The sequence below is a fragment of the Triturus cristatus genome, chromosome 1_2 (assembly GCF_964204655.1).
Source record: "Triturus cristatus chromosome 1_2, aTriCri1.1, whole genome shotgun sequence".
NCBI classification, from domain to species: Eukaryota; Metazoa; Chordata; class Amphibia; order Caudata; family Salamandridae; genus Triturus; species Triturus cristatus.
In genome coordinates, this window is record NC_140580.1 from 146,429,917 (window position 1) to 146,452,119 (window position 22,203).

General features: G+C 43.5%; 1 protein-coding gene across 10 annotated transcripts in view; it reads right to left on the bottom strand.

Moving 5' to 3' along the window:
- Positions 1-14,080, bottom strand: part of LOC146866977 (caspase-7-like) — a 400,007-nt gene extending 385,927 nt beyond the window's left edge. For 2 of the 10 annotated variants that reach the window (XM_085603340.1, XM_085603338.1), the window contains exons 1-2: positions 13,874-14,051; positions 8,017-8,097 (exon numbers count right to left, since the gene is read on the bottom strand). The gene's annotated coding sequence lies outside the window, so the exon portion shown is untranslated. Of the gene's footprint in view, positions 1-7,989; positions 8,098-13,873 lie in introns of all 10 variants that reach the window. The other 8 variants (XM_085603335.1, XM_085603343.1, XM_085603337.1 and 5 more) reach the window with 7 other exon arrangements.
- Between the last annotated feature and the right edge of the window lie 8,123 nt (positions 14,081-22,203).

Consider the following 22,203-nt stretch of genomic DNA (forward strand, 5'->3'; position numbering starts at 1 on the left):
TTTAATAATGGCCCAATCCAAAGAGGTTGCTTGCCAACACACAAGTCTTGCCATAAAGATTTTGGAACACCTGGGATTCGTTATAAATGTCAAAAAATCACTAACAACTCCAAGCCAAGAGACACAGTTCCTGGGTTTCTCGGTAAATACAGTCCTTGCAGAGTTAAATCTCCCAGGAGAAAAGGTAAGGAAACTCAGGAAGGAATTAAGGAAGATTCTAAAGATTCACAACTTTCCCTTAAGGAGTCTAGCCAGGATTCTGGGCTTATTGTCCTCGACTATCCAGGCTATCTATCCGGGTCCTCTTCACTATCGAGCCCTCCAGAGACTCAAAGCCAAAGCCCTCAGGACGAATCCATCTTACTCCCAAATAGATTCCCTGGATCAAGATTCCAGAAAAGAAATACTCTGGTGGTTGAGAAATGCCGGAGCATGGAACGGGAGAGCAATTTTCGGGCAGGATCCGGACCTAGTAATAGAGTCGGATGCCAGCCTAGAGGGTTGGGGTGCCACATGTGGCAACTCTTCAACGGGGGGACTTTGGACGCCCCGAGAGAAGGATCTTCACATCAACTGCCTAGAACTATTGGCAGGATCCTTTGCAATCCAGAGCTTCACCAAGAACATGATGAAGTGCTCAGTCATGCTTCGCATGGACAACGTATCGGCTGTGAGATACGTGAACAAAATGAGAGGTCCTCATTCCAAAGGTCTATCCGATTTAGCCAAGACTTTTTGGGCGTACTGCCTCAAGAAAGGCATTTCAGTCATCGCAGAACATATTCCGGGATTGAACAATGGGGTAGCAGACTGGTTCTCAAGGAATTTCAAGGATTCCAGCAATTGAAAACTCAACAGGAAAATCTTCTTGAAGATCCAATCGCTGTGGTGTCCATTTGGAATAGACCTGTTTGCAGACAGAGTCAACACTCAACTCCGCAACTTCTTCAGCTGGAGACCAGATCCCATGGCCTTGGGGATAGATGCCTTCCTCCAGAACTGGCTTGGTTTGAGACCTTATGCTTTCCCGCCTTTTGCCATGCTCCCACGTCTTCTCCTTCAAATTCAGAGAAACAAGGAAATAGTAGTAGTTATAACCCCCCTATGGAGATCCCAAGCCTGGTTCCCCATCATGTTGGAAATGAGTGTGGATTTTCCAATTCTCATTCCTTCATTCGAAAAAATAATCACAGACCCTCAGGGAGAATCTCACCCCCTTGTTCTTCAAGGACTCATGTCACTGATGGCATGGAGGATTTCAGGAGACAATGGCAGCTCCCGGGACTTTCGGAGAGCGCTTTCAGACTCATGTCTGAATCCTGGGCACCTGGAACAAGGAAGGTTTATAGACTGGCTTGGCATAAATGGGTTTGTTGGTGCCTTCGACGGAATTACGATCCCGTTTCAACTGATGTAGTCCAAGTTCTCAACTTCTTGGCCGAAATCTTCGCGTCAGGTCTGGCCTATCGAACCATTAACGTGTATAGATCGGCCATTGCAGCTGGCCACTGCTTAATAGATGGCACCTCAGTAGGTCAAAACTTATTAACTAAAAAACTTATGAGAAGTATGCAGGTTTTAAAACCACCTTTGCCCAAATATTCTAGTTTATGGGACGTAAGGATTGTCCTTAGATTAATCATTGATTGGGGCGAAAACTCAACTCTCTCGCTTAAAAAACTATCCTATAAACTAACCGTCTTACTGTGCCTTGTTTCATTCAGACGTACGTCTGACGTTAAAGCTTTAGATATCTCTTCCAGGGCTTTCCAACCCGAAGGAGTTTGTTTTTTCCTTAAAAGACGAACTAAGACTATGTCATCTTCTGTTTTCTATCCCTTTTTCCCTGAGAATGAAACTTTGTGTGTGGTTAAGTGTTTGTTAGAATATGAAAAAAGAACATCAAGCTTAAGAGGCATTACCGATCAATTATTAATATCCCACAGATTTCCTCATAAAGCAGTCTCCTCCCCCACTTTAGCTCGATGGGTTAAGGATGTTATGAAAGAAGCAGGGATTGACATCTCTTTTTTTGGGGCCCACTCTCTCAGAGGTGCTTCAGCCTCAAAAGCCTTTATGCTGGGCGGTAGCCTTCAAGATATCCTTAAAGCTGCGGATTGGTCAAATGAATACATTTTCACATTTTTTTACTTTAAACCTGTTTCAAATGTTATTGATAATGTCTTGAACACACTTTTAACTTGCATAATATTGGCCTCCGTGTCATGCCATAAAATTTAGATTTTTCACAGCCTGCTGGGCAGAAAATCTGGATTTTATTAAGGACACGGAGGCTAAGATTATCCCTCCTCTACGGTTCCCTCCCTGGGAATATAATTTATTTGTTCTTCTGTCTTTTCAGATTAGAATGTTCAAGAGAATTACCGGTCATTAAGTTACTTCAAGAAGATTATAAAGTTCGATTGTTCAAAGCTATCTTGTTCGCTGCACAAAGAAGGGAGATACCTACGTTGTCATGGACTATATATCCTGTTGGAATGTTTTGAAGTTCTAGATCTCTTCATTGTTGCTGCTGTGAGCTGCGCAATAAAGGATATTTGCATAATCTTAGCCTCCGTGTCCTTAATAAAATCCAGATTTTCTGCCCAGCAGGCTGTGAAAAATCTAAATTATGAGGATGAAGAAGAAGAACAAGAGGAAGAAGAGGAAGACGAAGAAGAAGAAGAAGAATTAAGGGAGGGGGAAATTCCATATTGGTAGGATATCAACACAATGAAAATGAGTGCAAGGAAGGTGAAAAGTGTGGAGAGGGAACTATTGAGTCCCATAGTAGTACTGTGTTACAGGTTAGAGACAAAGCATACAGCAAAGAAGAAGGAAGAAGTTGGAGAAGGCCTAGACAGGATATGGGGCAGCACAGGAGATCACAAACCAGACAAAAAAGATTGAGTGGTTGAGCAAGGATGGTGTAGTTGTTGGGAATTGGGCGGACATAGAGAAAATGTATTGGTTGAAAAAGGGGTGGGGACAAGTTCAGTACATATAGGGGTTGGTAAAGAAAAGGGCTCAGAGGATACCATAACTGTGGACAACTAAGGAAAGGAGACAAAGTGGGGATGTGGGTACAACCAAAAGTAAGAATTTTGGCAAAACTGAGAAGGAACAGTCAAATGAGGTGCAGTCAAGAGTTTGAAACTAAAGGTAAATCAGAAGGTTTGAAGAAATCGCCTTACATGGGGGTGTCAATGCCACTGGGGCACATTTGTCAACTGCTACAAAAGAGAAAATATGTAAAGGGGAATTCCTACATAGCAAAAAAGAGATCAAAAGAGGATACATGGGAACAATCCAAGAAACCTAGGGTACATACAACGATAGACAAGTGGACATCAGTGTTTTTGATCTATGCGAGTGTCTGTTATGAGAAGTTCCCCAAGCGATCGATGTGGATATTTAAATATATGGACATCATTAGGAAGGCACATATGGATTTTGGCAGGTTTGCCCGGTTGCACTATGATGAGGAGTTTAGAGCACATTTGGTGTTAATACCTGACAAACCTTGGGGAGTAGTGGACAGTACACTACAGTGGATGTATCTGAAACAGCCACCATCAGCCTTACACACAGCTAGTGGTTTGGTGGTACAATATTGGCCGTTTCAGGGCGGCCCCCTTTTGGAGTCGAGGGCATGGGGATCGGTGGCATGGGGGTCGAGGTCCATGGACAAACCCAGGGGCATGCTGGATTTTCCACAGGGGATATTGCGCAAGAAAACCCTACAAATATAAACATGAATGTGCGAAATGTGGGGATAAGCATGCTGGTACAGTATTTTGGGGAACAGGCAAATTATGGTTTCAGTGCCCAGGGCAGGGGTAGAGGGGGACAGTTGCAACCTGTCAACAAGGGCTTTCACTCCAGTTAACGCTGACATTTTAAGTTTCTGTCTGGCTTCTTATCTCAACAGAGAGGATGCATTGGTTTTGGAATGTGGGTTTCGAGAAGGTTTTCGCTTAGGCAAGAGAAGTCGTGCTTCAACATCCTGCGCATGCTACGTAAGATCTTCCGGTGGATCCCCACCGAGACCAGGAAGACGGTCACCCAGGCCCTCGTCACCAGCCGTCTGGACTACGGCAACTCCCTCTACGCCGGAACCACCGCCAAACTCCAGAAGAGACTCCAGCGGATCCAGAACGCCTCAGCACGACTCATCCTGGACATCCCCCGTCGCAGCCACATCTCCGGACACCTGAGAGACCTGCACTGGCTCCCGGTCAACAAGAGAATCACCTTCCGACTCCTCACCCACGCACACAAAGCCCTACACAACCAAGGCCCAGGATACCTCAACAGCCGCCTCAACTTCTACGCTCCCAAACGCCAGCTTCGATCGACCGGCCACGCCCTCGCTGCCGTCCCCCGCATCCGAAGAGCCACCACAGGGGGACGGTCCTTCTCCTACCTAGCCGCCAAGACATGGAACTCCCTCCCGACCCACCTCCGCCTGACCCAGGACCACCTCGCCTTCAGGAAGCAACTCAAGACCTGGCTGTTCGAGCAGTAGCGGACCCCCCTCCCCCAGCGCCTTGAGACCCTCTGGGTGAGTAGTGCGCTATATAAATGCTTTGATTGATTGATTGAAGTTTGCAGAGAACCTGAAATCGGCCAAAGATCGGCCACAGGTTGTAAGAGAGAACTTACTTACAAAAAATATGTGATGGGAGGAAGGCAGGCCCATTTACATTTTGGCCTTTTAAACATTTAATGGTGTCCCCATTTGGTGTAGTGCCCAAACAAATACAAAGGCAAGTTTCTGATGATTGTTCGTCTTTCTTGGTCCAAAGGTTTGTCTGTAAATTACTTCATTGCTCGAAAGGATACAGCAGTTCTGTTTGCTTCGGTGGCTGTGGCTATGGCCTATGGCTTTAGTGAGAAGAGCTGGGGAGGTTCAGAAATGGCAAAATGTGGCATCAAATAGGACTTCCGCTTACTTCCAGTTCACACCTATCACTTCTCATTGTTAGGTCTTGTGTTTGGATTTGTATTAAAAAGGGGAGCCTACGCTGGCCTGGTGGAAGTTCACGCCGTGGAGCAGACGTGTTGTCACGGCAGAGTGGTGTCACCTCTGAGCTTTCACCCGGTTCAAGCAATGGACTCCCCTTGAGCAAAGTGGGGTGAAATGATGGAGCATTAGGTGAGGTGTCTCTGCTACTAACTGTCTCTTGATTCTTTACTGATTCTGTCCTTTCCTTCTTATTTTCTGATTCTTATATCCATACATATATATTTCTACATATATGTTTGCCTTGATTGTGTTTGAATCATACTATTGATATGTTAGAGTCTGCTATGATAAGTGCATTCGGCTTACCGTGTGGTGTTATTTACTAATAAATACATCCCAGATATACCAATTCGTCTTTTCCTTGTAGCAGGAGGTGTGGACTCTTCTTGGCTAAGTATTCTGTTGTAGAAGGATGGGTGAATTCCCTTCTAGCAGGTAATTGTGTTATAGGAAGTTGTTCTAGTCCTGGCAAGTGATGTGCAAAGTATGTTTCGCTCTAGAGAAGTGCTGTGTATATATTGTTTTCTTGCCTTGCCTTTGGTGGAGTGTTGAAAGTTTGCCCACCTTAGGAAGTGCTGTGTATATGTTATATTCCATAAGTTTGGAACTGATATTCTCTCCCTGGGAAAGTGACGGTACATACCTTGGTCCAGAGGGGAGATCTGAGCATTACACTTTGTCAACAAGAGAACTGTGGTAGATTTGGTGAATGGACAGAAAGTGAAAGACAAATGTCTTTTGAGATTATTGCAGTGGTTCGTGCTTCGGTGTCTAAAGTTTAACATCATGTTTAGAGCCAAACATGTGCCAGGTCAAGGCAATAACATTGCAGATGCATTGTCACCCGGAGCAGATCTCAGGAAAACTGAGCTACCGATGGAAATTTGGGAACTAGGAGACTGTGAATTTTGGAACCGGTAGAAGGCTCCATTACAAAAAGTCCCAGAACATCATACAGGATGGCAACGGAACATTTTTTTAACAGTGGCACAAGTAGGAGAGGGCCGGATGGGGAAAGCTTGGAGCCCAGACATAATGACTGGTTCTCTTTATCATGAATAACATTGAAAGAGGTATTGCAGTCATAGCAATTGCAGGTAAATTGGCTGGCATATATTTCTATGGCAAATTTTTCTGGGGATATGAACCAAGAGCAGGTGAGATGGGAAACAGATTGTTACAAGGTTGGGCTAAAGAAAAAAGTGAAGGTGTAATGAAAGAGAACCAGTGACAATGAACAGGTTGGAGCTGTTACTTAAGGGACTCCCTAAAGTTTGTTTTTCCAATTTTGAGTGGTTATTATTTAGGTTATGCAGGTTATGGTTATTTTGGGGGCTTTATGAGTTCCAGAATTGGTAGGTAGAGGTAGGAAAAGTGTTTGAAGGCAGAAGATATCGAATGGTCTGATGGTAAGTGGAGGTTGTACCTGAAGAGATCCAAAACTGATCAGACAAGAAAGGGGCCAATGTTTTCCTCAACACACTTGGAGGTTTGGTGTGTCCGGTAGGGGCTTAGCAAGAGTTCAGGGTAGCAGGTGTGCTCAATCTGGATGGGTTTTTTGTCCCATAGATGGGACAAGGGTATTAGTGTCACAGATGTAGGGGGTAATGACCTAATTGACAAGTGTGAGAATCCCAAAAATGTTGGTACACATTATTTTAGGATAGGAGACGCGTCGGAGGCGAACAGGTTGGGTTATTCCATGAAAGAAGTGATGAAGCTGTGTAAATGATTCTCTGACTATTGTTTGCATTACGTCATGCATCTGAAAGAAATTTAATTTGCTGGCTTTACACATTTCTTTACATTTTAGGTTGGTGGTGGGACCCTACACGGATATTTTTTCAATATGGATTGTGCCATTCTTTTGTTAGATGAGTGGCAAAACAAGCAGAGAAACGTCCTTTTGGAAAGAATTTAGGCACTCATTCTGATGAAATTAAAATTGAATGGTGGGGTATGGGGTGGACTAACTGGGTACAATTGCTGCCATGCATATCAAATTTGGTGACTGTAAGACCGTGCCCAGGCGTCCTGATCATACATTTTAGTGAAAATTATTTAGTGCAATTGTAGGGCTTGGGACTGTTGAAGGAAATAAAAAAAAATATCTTGAGTTGATTGGCTCAATGTGGTTAGGATCCAACAACAAAAGCCTGGCATTCGTAGGCACACTCAACAATTTATATACATAGGATGATATTTTTATCTTTTCACAACTCAGTAGTTCTTTTCATGAACACTGACAGAATCCCCTGTGCCTCAATACATAATAATTTAAAACTTCCACAGCGGGGAACAAACCAGTCAACAGTCAGATCACTCAGCCAGCACCACTCAACTGTAGAGTGCAAGTGTACCAAAAAGAGATATAGAATGATACAAAAAAAAAAATGTGGGAGAGCATGAGAAAGTATCTCACGTGCGCACCACCGGAGGAGCTACTGGCAGGTTCCCACCAGCTTGCCCACGTATTTGTCATCATCGATAACTTTCTCATACAAACAAAAATAAGTGTCCAGTGCGGGAAAGGTGTAGAAATTGAAAAAGAAAGAACAAGACCCCATGAAAGATGAGACAAAAGAAGTCTCAAATAAAATGGACTCAGCTCAACTCACTCAACTCACATACGCACTCGTAGTTTTTTATTCCACAGTGTGAGTTGGCCCAACGTTAAAAACATAGCATGTTGTTAACCACTTTGAGGATGGCCAACATGTTTCATTGCCTTTTTTAAAAGTAACGGCAAATTCATCAGGGCAACTGAGGTGAACGAGCACCTCCCTGGACCTCTAGAAAACAGTACAGAGTGACCGACAAACAAGAAAGAGAACAAACAGACTGGTAAATCAAGAGAAACACCACCCATCTCATTTTGTTGATTCAGTACAGGTAACCATACAGATATGGACTGTGCTACAGTTGTAGTCACCCGTCCTATTGTCTCTATAGATATTTACCTAGTGATCACTATTGGGCCCACATACCAGCTCTCACTTTATTGCAGGGGTGTGTGTTGTTTACAGTTTTCATCCCCTTCTGAGCACTTTTGTTGCTCACAACTTCATCTGTGGAAACAGATACAACACATTAATCACTCATAACCTAGTACAAAATTAATCATACATTTGTACAAGTCTGGGTCACACAATTCACTCCAGAACTTGTTCCATACGTGATACTGCACTTAATCACGGATTTGTTAAAAAATCACTTTAATCTAATACGTTTGCCCGTTACTAAGCCTCTTCATAATACATCTATCCCGGCTAGCATATGTTCAGAGAAGAGTATTAAGAAATTATTTTAAAAAATATTCTCATCATTCATAACTACTGACTCAATCGGTCCCGTCTCCATGTATCGCTTTTCCATGCTCATTGCATATAATCACATTGCTAGGTATATCAGGGCCCGTCATCGCTTACAGCAATCCGTTACTAGCTAGTAAGTTTGTCCAATGTGCATTAACATCAAACACTTACAGGTACCCTCGGTCCCGCGTCTCCACTAATCCTCACTCCAGATTACTCAGAATCATCACACACATGGCACACCGGCCAGCATACTCTCACCGTTTGCATTTTGGCTCAACGCGGTCAATCGTCCCGGCGTCTCACTGAACCGAGAACGCCATCCATTTAAAACAGACCGCGGCCGTCATCTGCGTCACGTCACTCCTACAATCACGTGATCGCTAACAGAGACAATTTCAACTGACGTCTAGAAATGTGACGCAAACGGCGCCGCCATCTTAGACTGCCGATTCAATAATACATGCATATGTGTCATAGCTTTAACAGACCACATTGTGAGGTGCTCCACAAAAAGTCTCGGCTAAGAGCCAAGACTAAAAACAGAAGCCAGGTAAATTATTGTCCTATTACCTCAAATCTTCGATGGTGCTGATCATACACATTCAGTATTATTAAGTAAACTGACCAACACACATCGTTGATGTCAATAGCTCTAGTCTAGCAACATGTCATGATACTCTCACCAACCAGGCGAAGATGATTTATCAGCACCACTGCACATTTTCGGTGTACCCCCAATTGCTGCAGCTGACAACAGTGTAATTATAAACCAATAATGCTCCTTGCTTTACAAACCTAGTCAACCCATACCGGTGATTGTGAGCGGGGCATTCGGAAGTTATATTCTTGTTATATGCCGTATGCCCCCACCATGGTGAATATAAACCACCCACAGATTGCGCCAAGTGCCCAAGGAGATTTTGACATTTAGCACTTGGAGTGGATATTTACCAACCACACTGTTGCTTGCCATAAAAAAGCACAATCTTACATAAATCCCACAAAGTATGATAATATCTGTCTGCTGATCTTATTCCACTCAATTTGGTCAGTAAGGCCAATCTGGTCTGACTTCTCAGAGTAAATCCAGCGGGCCTCTTTCATAGCAAGTGTTTTCTCCACATTGTTGGAATCACCCATTACCTTCTCTAAGACCACCCGTTTCACTGATCTGTGGTTATGTTGATTTTCTCGGTAATGTTGAACCAGTCTAGTAGTCAATTTTCCTGACTTAATGGTACTAAGATGTTCTTGCACCCTGACCTTAATTTTTCGCGTTGTAAGGCCGATATTGTGTAACCCACATTGGCATGTTAGTCGATAGATTACATTCGTAGTGTTGCAGTTGCTGAATCTATTAAGATGCCATGTTCTTCCGTTCTGCAACTGCACACTCGTAGTTTTCTCTGTTAAATCACACACTGAGCACCCCCCACATGGGTAGTGTCCAGATGGAATAGATGTATTTGCAATATTCTGCACAGGCCTCGTGTGGACAAGCCTGTCCTTCAGGTTCTGTGCACGCTTAAAAGCAAACCTGGGTTGCGGCATTTGATAATCAGTGGTGGATAACAGTGACCAATGGTTTCTTATGGCCTGGCGAGTCTGGGTGGACAGGGGGTCATAAGTCAGTACGACTAGCAAACAATCATTAGTTTCTTTCGTATTCCTTTCAAGGAGAGCCTACCGCGGAGTGTAATGAGCCCTCGTACGGGCTCTGTTGACTATCCTCCTGGGATACGTGCGTTGCACCAGCCTCTCAGTTAGGCTTTCGGATTGTTATAAATAATCACCAGTAGAGGAACAATTCCTACAGTAGCGAAGAAATTGGCCCACTGGGAGGTTGTCCCTCAATGCCCTGGGGTGGAATGATTGATAATGCAACAATTAGTTCTTATCTGTCAGTTTCTGGTGCACACTCGATGTGAGCTTGTTGTTGTTCACTCCAATGTCCATATCAAGATATCTAGCCTTCTCATTACTTATGCTCCATGTAAACTTCAAGCAGTCATGACCATTCAGCCAATTCAGAAAACTATAGAGTTGGTTCTCCGGACCTGACCATACACAAAAAACATCATCAATATACCTCTTCCAGAGGCAAATATGACTCTGGAAGGGGTTAGATGAGTGGTACAGATGGTGCTCTTCAAACTGGCCTACATAAATGAAGGCCAGGCTGGGCACAAATGTTGCGCCCATTGATGTACCCGATGTCTGCAAGAAAAGCTAATTTTTATAGCAGAAGTAGTTCCGGGTAAGAACGATCTCAATATACTGCATCACAAAGGACTGTGGAGTGTTGTAAAACCACTCCTGAGCCCCAAGAGCGCGGGCTGCTGCCACCAGCGTCACCTCTTGGGGTATGCTAGTGTACAGAGATTCGAAATCGATCATCACTAAAAATTGTTGTGACGGATCGAACTCCACGTCTTCGATAATATTCAAAATATCAGTTGTATCCTGGACGTAGGACGGTTGTTTCAAAACTGACTCTCTTAAGAAAAAAATCAGCAAACTGCGAGAGGGGCTCTAACACAGATGAAATCCCCGAAACTATTGGGCGCCCAGGTGGTGGGCGTTGAGCCTTATGAATTTTGGGCAGAATGTAAAACACCAGTGTTCTGGGCTTGACATTAATTGAAAAATCTGCCTCTTTGCTAGTTATCCATTTCTTTTCTTTAGCTTGTCCCACCATAGTTGTGATGATACCAAGAAGTTCCTCGCCCAGGTCTCTAGCCAAAGGCTGATAGTTCTTCCTATCCTGTAACAGCCTCTTGACTTCAATTTCGTAGTCCACAGTGTTTATTAGGACTATCGCCCCTCCTTCATCAGCCGACTTGATCGTCAGCAATGTGGTTAGGAACATATGTATTTTGGCGGCACTGGTAGCATGGAGAGTTTGGAGGGGGGGGGGCAGCTAAAAACACACCAGTAGAAAAGGCAAGGTGTATGGTGAACAGGGAGATGCAACGTTTTTTAGAGCAAGGGTAATAGGCTGGATGGAACACTGATATTAAAAAAAGAGGATTTCATGTCTTCTTGGTAGAACGTTGTATATTTGTCCTTCATGAAAAACAAGCTGTATTTGCTGGAAATAAGGACCATTTAGCAGCAAAGTTGGCTGCGGGCAGAAGGTGTTAAATAGAATAGGAGCAACTGCCCCTCTGAAAAGCTGTGTTGAGGGCTGATGGAGTGACAGCTGCTAGGCATTATGAAATATTGTGTTTAGATAGGATGGGTGCAGCAGGGAAATCTCCTTGGTAGGATTCTTCAGGTGGCAGAAATGCAGGACCTCGAGCTATGCCGGAAGGGTAGGGTGCCTTGGTAGGGCAGACTTGGCAGAAGGAATACAGGGGAGCGATGGTTAACATACATGTGAAGGAGGGCGAATGGAATGAAAGGGGGGTGGTGAGGAATGTTTAGGTGGGTGATGGAAGACTGTTCCTGTTGGGGGGACGATTAAGGTTAGTGATTAGTTATTAAATTGTATTAGTGAGGCGGAGTGTTTGATCCATTGTTGTAATGCAAATAATTGCTTAAGTTGCATACCTGCACTAGTAAAGCAGACTTTTGCTCTTACTGTGGCCTGTTACTTCTGCACTGTTTCACCCAATAGCACATACACACATTAACTGAAAGATCGTATTGATGGCTTAGTGTGATGAAAAATGTAGGGTATCTCTCAAAAAGGGATGACCAGAGAGCACAACTAGGTATTCTTTATGAGAGATGTTGCCTATGCAACGAACAGCGTTACTTAAGACATGTAAACTAGAATTCTGTGCCTCACACAGCACACCACTGAACCAGCACCAAGGTACCCCTGTGCAACGCCTCATCCACCGCACCCACACATCAACAAATGCAACCAAACATGACAGATGTATTGGCCCCACCAATGGCTGCCAGCTGCACCAGACACAATAAAAACAAATATGATATTGCTGTGAACAACCAGAAATGAAAACGCTTCAACATTTAAACAAAGAGACTGTGAAGAACACTACCCCTTCCACAGACCTTGGCAATGAAAAGTTTCTCAACCACTGCCCTACACCATATTTGATACCAATTTATAGGTATGTCAATCCTGACTGGAACAAAAATCGGTTACCTGTACCTTTTGTTGACTCATAAATCTATTGAACATAACCACATTGTCAACATGTTACAGTCCTTCGACTGATCTTGCTTTTGTTTACGTCCGTACTATTTCTTAGACCCTCGTTCATTCTCATAACAAGTGGTCGGAGTGGGCAGGGTCAGAGGGGCATGACGTGCCCATATTTTTTTAATTCAAGAATTCCCTGAACTTTTGTGAAAAGACAACCGTCTTGGAGCAGTTAATCCAGAGATGAAGTGCTTGTGCTGAGGTGCAAGTCTCCTGTGCATTGAAGTCGAGGGAGGGGCAAACAGCTAAACAAGCCTTCTTGCCAGGGTGCCTGAAAAAATTGAAAAGTGGGCAACTGGTCAAACGACAAATGTAAAGGGCGTTTGGAAGCCACTGTTGGCTTTAATTAAAATAATCAATCGAAGCTTCCTTATGACACATATTTGTTGAGTGGATCCTACATACACAAGACCAGAGGCGCAACTAGAGTCAAATTTCGGGGGGGGGGCTAAGAAAATGTTTCGGGGGGGGGGGGGGGCTGATTCTTAAAGCAAAAGGCAGAGTGGAGCTGCAGGGGCTCTAAGCAGGGGTGTAAAACCATCAATGCCTCATTAACAAGCAAAAGGTCTATTAAATACCTGTGAAGTGCTCGGGTGCGGCTGTGTGAGTGCCCGGGAAGCTGTCTCATCCCGGGCAGCCAAACCCGCGCGCCTGCACAAGACACTACTATCCACTGAACCAACCAGGTTTCAATTCTGTGGCTCTCTGGTTGCACGCACAGACCTCTTCAGTGCATCAACTTACACAGGTTTCATAATGCACGAAAGTAGATTTCCCACTGATTAACTTAACTTACGCATTTGTTTTTTATTTATGGTGTGCATTACTTTATATGTAGTTAGCTGAAGGTGAAAGTCCGAAAAAAGTTACAGAATATTTGTTTTTTAGTCACGCCTTTGACCCGCCCCCACGCCTACTCACCCCGCACCCTTGCTCAAAGCATTCACAGTTCCCACGCTTAATTTATGCATTTCGCCTTTGCTAGTGACTTAGTGTCCCATGCCCTATCGATGAGTTGAAGTATTCGATTTGAAGGATTCCGGTTTACAGTATTCGTCTTTATGGTAGATGATCGTCTCAATGTGCAGTTCTTTTTAAAAAGAAAATAAAATGTTTTCAAAACAGAAACTATATGTTCTATAAACAACAGTAGCTCATATTGTCACGTAGCCCAGAAAACTACAGGGCAGTGTGACGTTGGTAAGAAAGCGACTGCTGCCGGGAGAACTAAAAGTGAAACAAACTTGTAAGAAACGGAAGTGCGCAGAACTTCACTGGTAAAACTTGCTCAGGGAGCCGGACATAGGACGCCCATTGATGAAAGCGTGAGAGAGCCGTAGTAGAAAGAATTACCTTGCCGAGGGCAGAGCCTTCACGTGAGCAGAACTAGGCAGCGGGCTGCAGGACTGAGCGAAGTTACGAAAGGGGCCAGGCTTGGAACTAGAGGACGGGAAGACTCCTCTCCTCCCCCGCCTTCCCGGGTGCCTGAAACCAATACGTCTCCGCTCAAACCATGCCCCGGGAAGGAAACGTGTTTACGTTTCCGTTGCTGCCCTACCCCTCCCATTCTTTCGTGAGAGGCGGCGTTACTCAAAACTTGTGGTCTGGCGGCTAGATTGCCGACTTTGGTGCTGGAAACCAGGGTTCGAGCCTCGGGAGCGCGTCCACATCCTGTGATTCTGGGCGAATCACGTAATCTCCCCGTTCTCGACCGTGTAACGTAACCGGTGCTCTTGTAAAGCGACCTTCGGGTCGAGTTCGCGCTATGTAAATTTGCATTAAAAAAACTGTGACGCTCTCATATATCTCCCTAAGATGATATTTTTATTGACAATTTTCAACAAAGTAGCTAAGTAAGGCTGATACATAGGGTGGCCAAGATTTTAAAACCAAAAATCGGGACATTTAATAAATATAGAAGTAGGACTCTTAACTTTTGAACTGACCGAGGTCCAGAATGAGTTCAGAAAGAGCTCATGGACATAGAAACAAGCATTGGCATAGCCAATAGGTCTCGCCTTTGGGACCTTATAAGTGTTTAGCCATGCAACAGTTAATGTTGTTGCAGTAAGGATATTGTGCTGCATAACTAAATACTTATAAGGTCCTAAAGGCGAGACCTATTGGGTGTGCCAATGCTTGTTAAGTTTAAAGGCACCATTATTTCTCATGAATTTTATGAATGAAGAGGACGCCTGTTCTGTGTCAGCTGGACCTCTTCCACCAGGCAGGCCAGCAGGCTCTAAAAACAGTGCTACTCGATAAAATCTGACTCGGCATAGCAGCGGATGAATAGATTTCTCGCGGCGTTTTACAGCAGGGTGAACTACTGGGTAAGCTTCTTTCACAAAACTAAGTAGGGCGTACCAGCATTTTGAGGAGAGCACTTTTAACACTAAGTGCCGGGATTTAAGATTACTAAACAAAGTGATGCTGGCTAAAAATTCAAGATTGGCTGAAAGAAATCCAATAAAGGAGAATTCTTGATAATTATGAACGAGTACATCAAAGTTGACTTTAAGAGAACATGATCGACTGGAAGAGCATTAGCCAATCGACTTCGACAAAGAGAGGTGCAGAATAAAATCCTTAAAGTTAAAGATACTCAGGGAGTACTCCAGGAATCGCCCCAAGGGGTGAGGAAAGCCTTTCAAATTATTTATGAGAATCTATATTCTAATGAGGACACGGATAAGGCGGATAGTTACTTAGCAGGGATTGCCTCCTCCTCCTTAACAGAAGAGCAGAAAGATATTCTATCTGAGTCAATTACACTAGAAGAAGTGGAGGCTGCTATCCTCTCACTTCCAAGTGGCAAAGCAATGGGTCCTGATAAAATACCTTTGGAGTTTTATAGCAAGTTTCGGGCAGAGTTGGGGTCAGAGTTAGTGGCTCTAATGAAAAATGCTTTTAAAGGATTTCCGCCGGACTCATGGTCTAAGACAACAATTATGGTCTTCAAGAAGAAGGGGAAGGATGGGCTACAGCTAGGCTCATACCGACCCATATCTTTAATAAATTCAGACAGTAAAATCAATTCGAAACTCCTTGCCAAGAGAATCGCTAAAGTCATCACCTCAATTGTCTCATTGCGTCAGCATGATTTTATTGCAGGACGGGGGACCACCGACCACATTGCCCAGGTTATATCCTTGCTGGATTGGGCACAGGCTACAGACTCTCAGGTTGGCGTGGCCCTGTTGGATGCCGAAAAGGCATTCGACAGGGTCTCCTGGGCTTACCTGTGGGAGGTTCTTATTTGGAAGGGATTCCCCTTTGACTTTTTGAGGGCTATACAGACTTTATATATAAATCCGGCTGCCACAGTAAGGGTTTCTGGGGTGGAAACGGAGGAGTTTAAAGTGTTACGGGGCACTCGACAGCGATGCCCTTGCTCGCCCCTTCTGTTCGCCCTTTATATAGAGCCGCTGATTTGTAAATTGGAATACGACTCGTTAATTATTCCTGTTAAACCTCAGTTACATGATGTAAAAGTTTTAGCCTATGCGGATGACCTGGCGGTATTGACAAGGGATGTGGCTACCTCGTTAATTAGAATTGAGATTCTGACAAACGAATTTGCTCGGTTTTCAGGCTATAAGCTGAATTTAGCTAAGACCCAGATCCTGCACTCAGAAAAGGGACGCCCAGCAGGCCCTAAAATTGTTGTTGAGGCAGTTTATCTGGGTATTACAATCTCGGCAAAAGTACAGGATATTCCTGCCTTAAATGTGGATCCTATTGTTTTAGAGTCTAATAAGACTTTGGAGAGATTAGATCATTTGCACTTATCACTTTATGGGAGAAGTAATGTTATTAAGATGCTAATCTTTCCGAAGTTTTTATATGTTTTCCGGGTTGTTCCGCTATTGTTTCCTAATTCCTTATTTTTGAGGATTGAAAGGATGTGCTCTCGGTTTTTGTGGAGTTATAAGAGGGCGAGAAGCGCTATGAAATGGCTTTATTTGCCTATTGCTCGTGGGGGGTGGGCTATCCCTAATTTTCGGTTTTATTATTATGCATTGATGCTTCAACACTTTGGAATTTTGATTTTTGGAGACACGATTAGCCAGGACTTGGCTATTTCTCCCTCTATTTTTGAATTAGTTTTGGGTCTAGAAGCACGGTATTTATTAGTTAGGGTTATTGAGCCAAGTTATTACAAAAAAACTAGATTTAAAATTTTGTCAGCAGCATTTTTTGTTTGGAAGAGGATCTGCTTGTTGTGTAAGATAAAGGAATTTAATTGTTTTACTCCGATTGGTCTCCCAGGGGCTTTCTCAACAGTCCTTATGGACTCTGTTGCCCGGAAGTGGCGTACAGTTGGCATTCGGACTGTTGGTGATTTATGTGAACATGGCCAAATAATGTCATATGCCTCACTGAGAGTAAAATTTGATTTAGATAAGGGTGACTTTTTTAAATATTTACTGCTGCGAAGTTATCTAGATAAAAGTATAATGAAGGGTATTTGTTCTTTAGAGGGAATTCCCATTCTTGAGGCTGTATTACGTAGGGGGAAGTTGGCGCAAATATATCGAGAATTTACTCGAGGACAGCTAGATGACCTCTTTATGCAGGAACTAAAATGGGAAAGAAGGCTTGGAATTCAGCACCTAGATTTACAGGAGTCTTTAGAACTGGCAAGCTTAATCTTGCTATCCGGAAGTTTGAAGAGTCAGTGTTTTATGTCAATTTTTGATCTTTATTATACTCCAGCCAAGATTGCAAAATGGAAGTCGGGTAGGGGAGATAAGTGTCCCCGATGTGGGGAGTTTGCAGCGGATGCTGCACATATGTTTTTCTTGTGTCCTTCATTGGCCCCTTTCCTATCTGAATTGCAATTTTGTTTTAATTCCTCCCTAAAAATTTTGTTGGTTTTTAATCCGGGTTTTGCCCTCTTTGGTATTGAGTTTGATCCGATAAATAGTAAAAGGTTAGCACCATATTGGGGTTTTCTATTTTTATGTATGGCTGTGATGCGCCTTTGTATAACTTCACAGTGGCTGAGCTCGGATCCACCCCTTTTCTCTGAATGGAGGGCAAGGATACTTGCTTTATACCGTATGGAAATGGCCCTTTATAAATTGAAGGGTCATAGAAGAAACCAATTTGGCGAGCAATTATGGGCACCAATAACCGGATGGATTTGAATAGTGATGAATGTTAATAGTCTTAGTCTGGGAATTTATGTTTGCTATGTTTCTTTTACTGTATAAAGTTTGGCTATTTTGTGACTTCTTTGTAATCAGACACTGTTGAATAAAACTTCAAAAAAAACAAAAAACTGTGACGCTCTCATATATCTCCCTAAGATGATATTTTTATTGACAATTTTCAACAAAGTAGCTAAGTAAGGCCGATACATAGGGTGACCAAGGTTTTAAAACCAAAAATCAGGACATTTAATAAATATAGAAGTAGGACTCTTAACTTTTGAACTGACCGAGGCCCAGAATGAGTGCAGAAAGAGCTCATGGACATAGAAAACAAGCATTGGCATAGCCAATAGGTCTCGCCTTTGGGACCTTATAAGTGTTTAGCCAGGCAACAGTTAATGTTGTTGCAGTAAGGCTATTGTGCTGCATAACTAAATACTTATAAGGTCCTAAAGGCGAGACCTATTGGGTGTGCCAATGCTTGTTAAGTTTAAAGGCACCATTATTTCTCATGAATTTTCTGAATGAAGAGGACGCCTGTTCTGTGTCAGCTGGACCTCTTCCACCAGGCAGGCCAGCAGGCTCTAAAAACAGTGCTACTCGATAAAATCTGACTCGGCATAGCAGCGGATGAATAGATTTCTCGCGGCGTTTTACAGCAGGGTGAACTACTGGGCAAGCTTCTTTCACAAAACTAAGTAGGGCGTACCAGCATTTTGAGGAGAGCACTTTTAACACTAAGTGCCGGGATTTAAGATTACTAAACAAAGTGATGCTGGCTAAAAATTCAAGATTGGCTGAAAGAAATCCAATAAAGGAGAATTCTTGATAATTATGAACGAGTACATCAAAGTTGACTGAGAACATGATCGATACTCTGCTTGTTATCACAGCATATAACCGGACACAAGAGCAACCCATATGTCCCTGTGAACTGGGTATTTTGCAGTAAGCAATAACAATGTCCACAAGGAACTTATTTAAGATAATACATTTTTCAGTAAAGAGTACAATTATATACTCATAAATGAGTCAATCACAAAGACGAAAAGAAAATTATTTAAAATAATTTAGCGACAGTAACTTGGACCCGTATTTACTTCAGCCGAAGTAAAATTAATTTATTAGGCAAATAACAATACATAGGCATTAAAGGTCAGATTCTTGACATTATAAGCACAGTAAGGAAAAGTGCAAAAGTGAACCCAGTGCGGTGATTATAGCCTTCAAAGTGACAAATAAGTGAAAAAGAATTCAAGGAAGGTCTTAAAAACAATGAGAGGCATTTAACAATAGCATGAATTTTTGCTCGCTCTCTCTTGGTTTGTGTCGACGACGTTTCAACCCACAATGGATAAGGGGTCTCTTCAGGACAGTTATCTGGGAACTAAAATTAAGAATGTGTAAGTGCTAATAATATTGCAAGGCCGTCCATAATGGATGTCACTAAAGTTACCGTTGCACTTACCTAATGACAAGGATAGTCTGATTTTGTCGATTTTCTATATTCAACCATTGATCAAAGCAGGGTGGGAATTTGGTCAGTTTAATCCAGCCTAATTAAGTTCTCTGTAATATTGCCTCCAACTGAACATTGGGATAGGTAGGGTATATAGACCCTTCATATACTTGGGCTTATCTCTTGATGCTAAATAAGTTGGCTCTTGAGTGAAGATCTAAGTACACTAATGTGGTATTATGTATCTTAATTAGGCTGGATTAAACTGACCAAATTCCCACCCTGCTTTGATCAATGGTTGAATATAGAAAATCGACAAAATCAGACTATCCTTGTCAATAGGTAAGTGCAACGGTAACTTTAGTGACATCCATTATGGACGGCCTTGCAATATTATTAGCACTTACACATTCTTAATTTTAGTTCCCAGATAACTGTCCTGAAGAGACCCCTTATCCATTGTGGGTTGAAACGTCGTCGACACAAACCAAGAGAGAGCGAGCAAAAATTCATGCTATTGTTAAATGCCTCTCATTGTTTTTAAGACCTTCCTTGAATTCTTTTTCACTTATTTGTCACTTTGAAGACTATAATCACCGCACTGGGTTCACTTTTGCACTTTTCCTTACTGTGCTTATAATGTCAAGAATCTGACCTTTAATGCCTATGTATTGTTATTTGCCTAATAAATTAATTTTACTTCGGCTGAAGTAAATACGGGTCCAAGTTACTGTCGCTAAATTATTTTAAATAATTTTCTTTTCGTCTTTGTGATTGACTCATTTATGAGTATATAATTGTACTCTTTACTGAAAAATGTATTATCTTAAATAAGTTCCTTGTGGACATTGTTATTGCTTACTGTTATCACAGCATGGCATAGGAATTTAACACGAGAGGACCGCTCTCATCACCTTAACTTACAGCATATGAGGCTGGCGGTACCAAACAAAGGCAGACCCCTAGATGGGATGATACCTTGCAATTTAGAGGCTTGATTCTGTTATTGCTTCAGCCACAATGCAGAACCAAGGGTGCGACGTCAAGAACTGCCGACGGAGTGCGATTTAGTAGATGGTAACACCAGTCTATACTCACAGACCTCTGAAAGCGGTTAGCAGGGAGTACAGAATGTGAGCACTGTGGTGCGCTGCTACTGCAGATACACCGAAAAGGAACGCTGAGCTAGTGTGCATAGTTCGGTTTGGCGAGTAAAATAAGGGGGTCGCTGACAGCAGGTTCAGTGTGCTATCTGTCAAAGTGCTGCTGATAGGTCCATAGTTGTGGAGACCACGAGCTTCGGTGCTTCCACCCTGTCCGATATTTATATACACACACAGTTTGCTAACTAGTCTTGTGTAGTAGAAGCTCTATGTGCTTCTGGCAGATACTAGATGGAAGACATCAAGATACAGATGGTCCACCAGTGTTTGGCTCAGAGATTGCCCTTCGGTCCCCGGACTGGTGGAGGTAAAGGAGTGCCCACATGGAGAAAACATTCCCCATGTGGAAAAAAAAGAAACCATCCCCATTATCACGCCGGAAAAGATAAAATGTCCTCAACATGGAACAGATAAAATAATAAATGTAAAGGCAACATTCAAAACAGGAGTATACGTTTTCAGATTTCCTCATTTCTTCCGGGATGAGAGTGGGCACAATAAGAAATACAATATAAGGAGCTTAGCGTAAGTAGGAGAGCAACTGTATTGAAAAGACAATAGGCACCTCAAGATCACAATACATGTCGCTCCCCTGGATCTTTCCTCGACTAGCGGGGTATTCGAACCCCAGCAGCTGACAATAGACGCGACAGGCTGTAGGCTTCCCAAACCTAACAAGCTTCGGTGGTAGTTTGTACATTTACCTTGCTTGCTGCTGAGTAAAGGGTGCTAGATTTTCTTTCAGTAGAAAACCTTGGCCAAAACGTGAAGGAAGAGTATGCGATGCGCACTACTATCCGCACTGCTGACATGGCTCACAAAATGTCTTTGGATGCATATGGGTCGTTCTGCCAGACACTGCTGAGAGCTCAAATGTTCCAGACTAGAAACTGGATTTATGTATTAATACCAATCAATGGAAAAAAAAAAGACAAATACCCAAAAAGGGTATGAAAACATGAAAAAACTAAAGCAGTAGTTGATGCTTCGTGGTTCAGCGGGCTCAAAGTGTAAAACGTCATTGTGCTTTATCCAACTTCACGTAAAAACGTCTAAGCGCAGAGAAGACCAGAGCTTCCAATGAACGCACGCACACGTCACTATTCACATGAACTAAAACACAAGTGCAACGACACGACAATCTAAGTCAAAGTGCTTTGTACGTACACAAATACCCTCCTCTGTCTACATGCTTCGCACCCAACGCTTTGAGGGGGGAGGTTTGGGGCGCTATACCAATCAGATAACATGTATTTATTACTTTAAAACTGCAGTGTTCGGAGGAGGAGCCTAGCGCGCATCCAAGATGGTCGCGTGAGCACAGGGCTCCCCGGACCCTCGCTGCTCCTCGGAATTTATCCTGACAATATCCTGATTTGGTTTATGGAATCTGGGAGAGGACGACCGGCTGAGCACGTATCTCTTTTCAGAAATTTAATCGGACCCGGGAATCCTGAGTTATCGTTGTTTGAACTTTTGGGACCCACCCGACGGAGGTGCCCGGGGCGAAGGTGGGCCGTGGGGCCGTGTCGCAGTTGAACAACAACGGCTGCGGCGCGGTGCCAGGGGCCGCTCGGCCACTTTCGGTTTCACTTTCAGACCTCAGGGGGCTGGCCGGTGGAGCGATTGAGGTGGCGGGGTGTTTCCCTGACCTCTGCACAAAGCTTTGTCTCCACCTGCCACTAGACTGCCTATCGCCTTGGGTCCCCCCGCACCGCCATATGTGGCCTCGGGTGAGGCGCTGGTTTCCAGGGCCGGTATCCTAACTACTTTTGATCGGCGGTCCCCCTCGGAGTCCGTGGCCGCATGGGGGGCAAGGGGGGCCCCGAGGGGCGTAAGACTAAATCCTCCCTCCGTGGAGGATCGGTCCAGACCAACAACATGGACCGCTACACTCAGGGC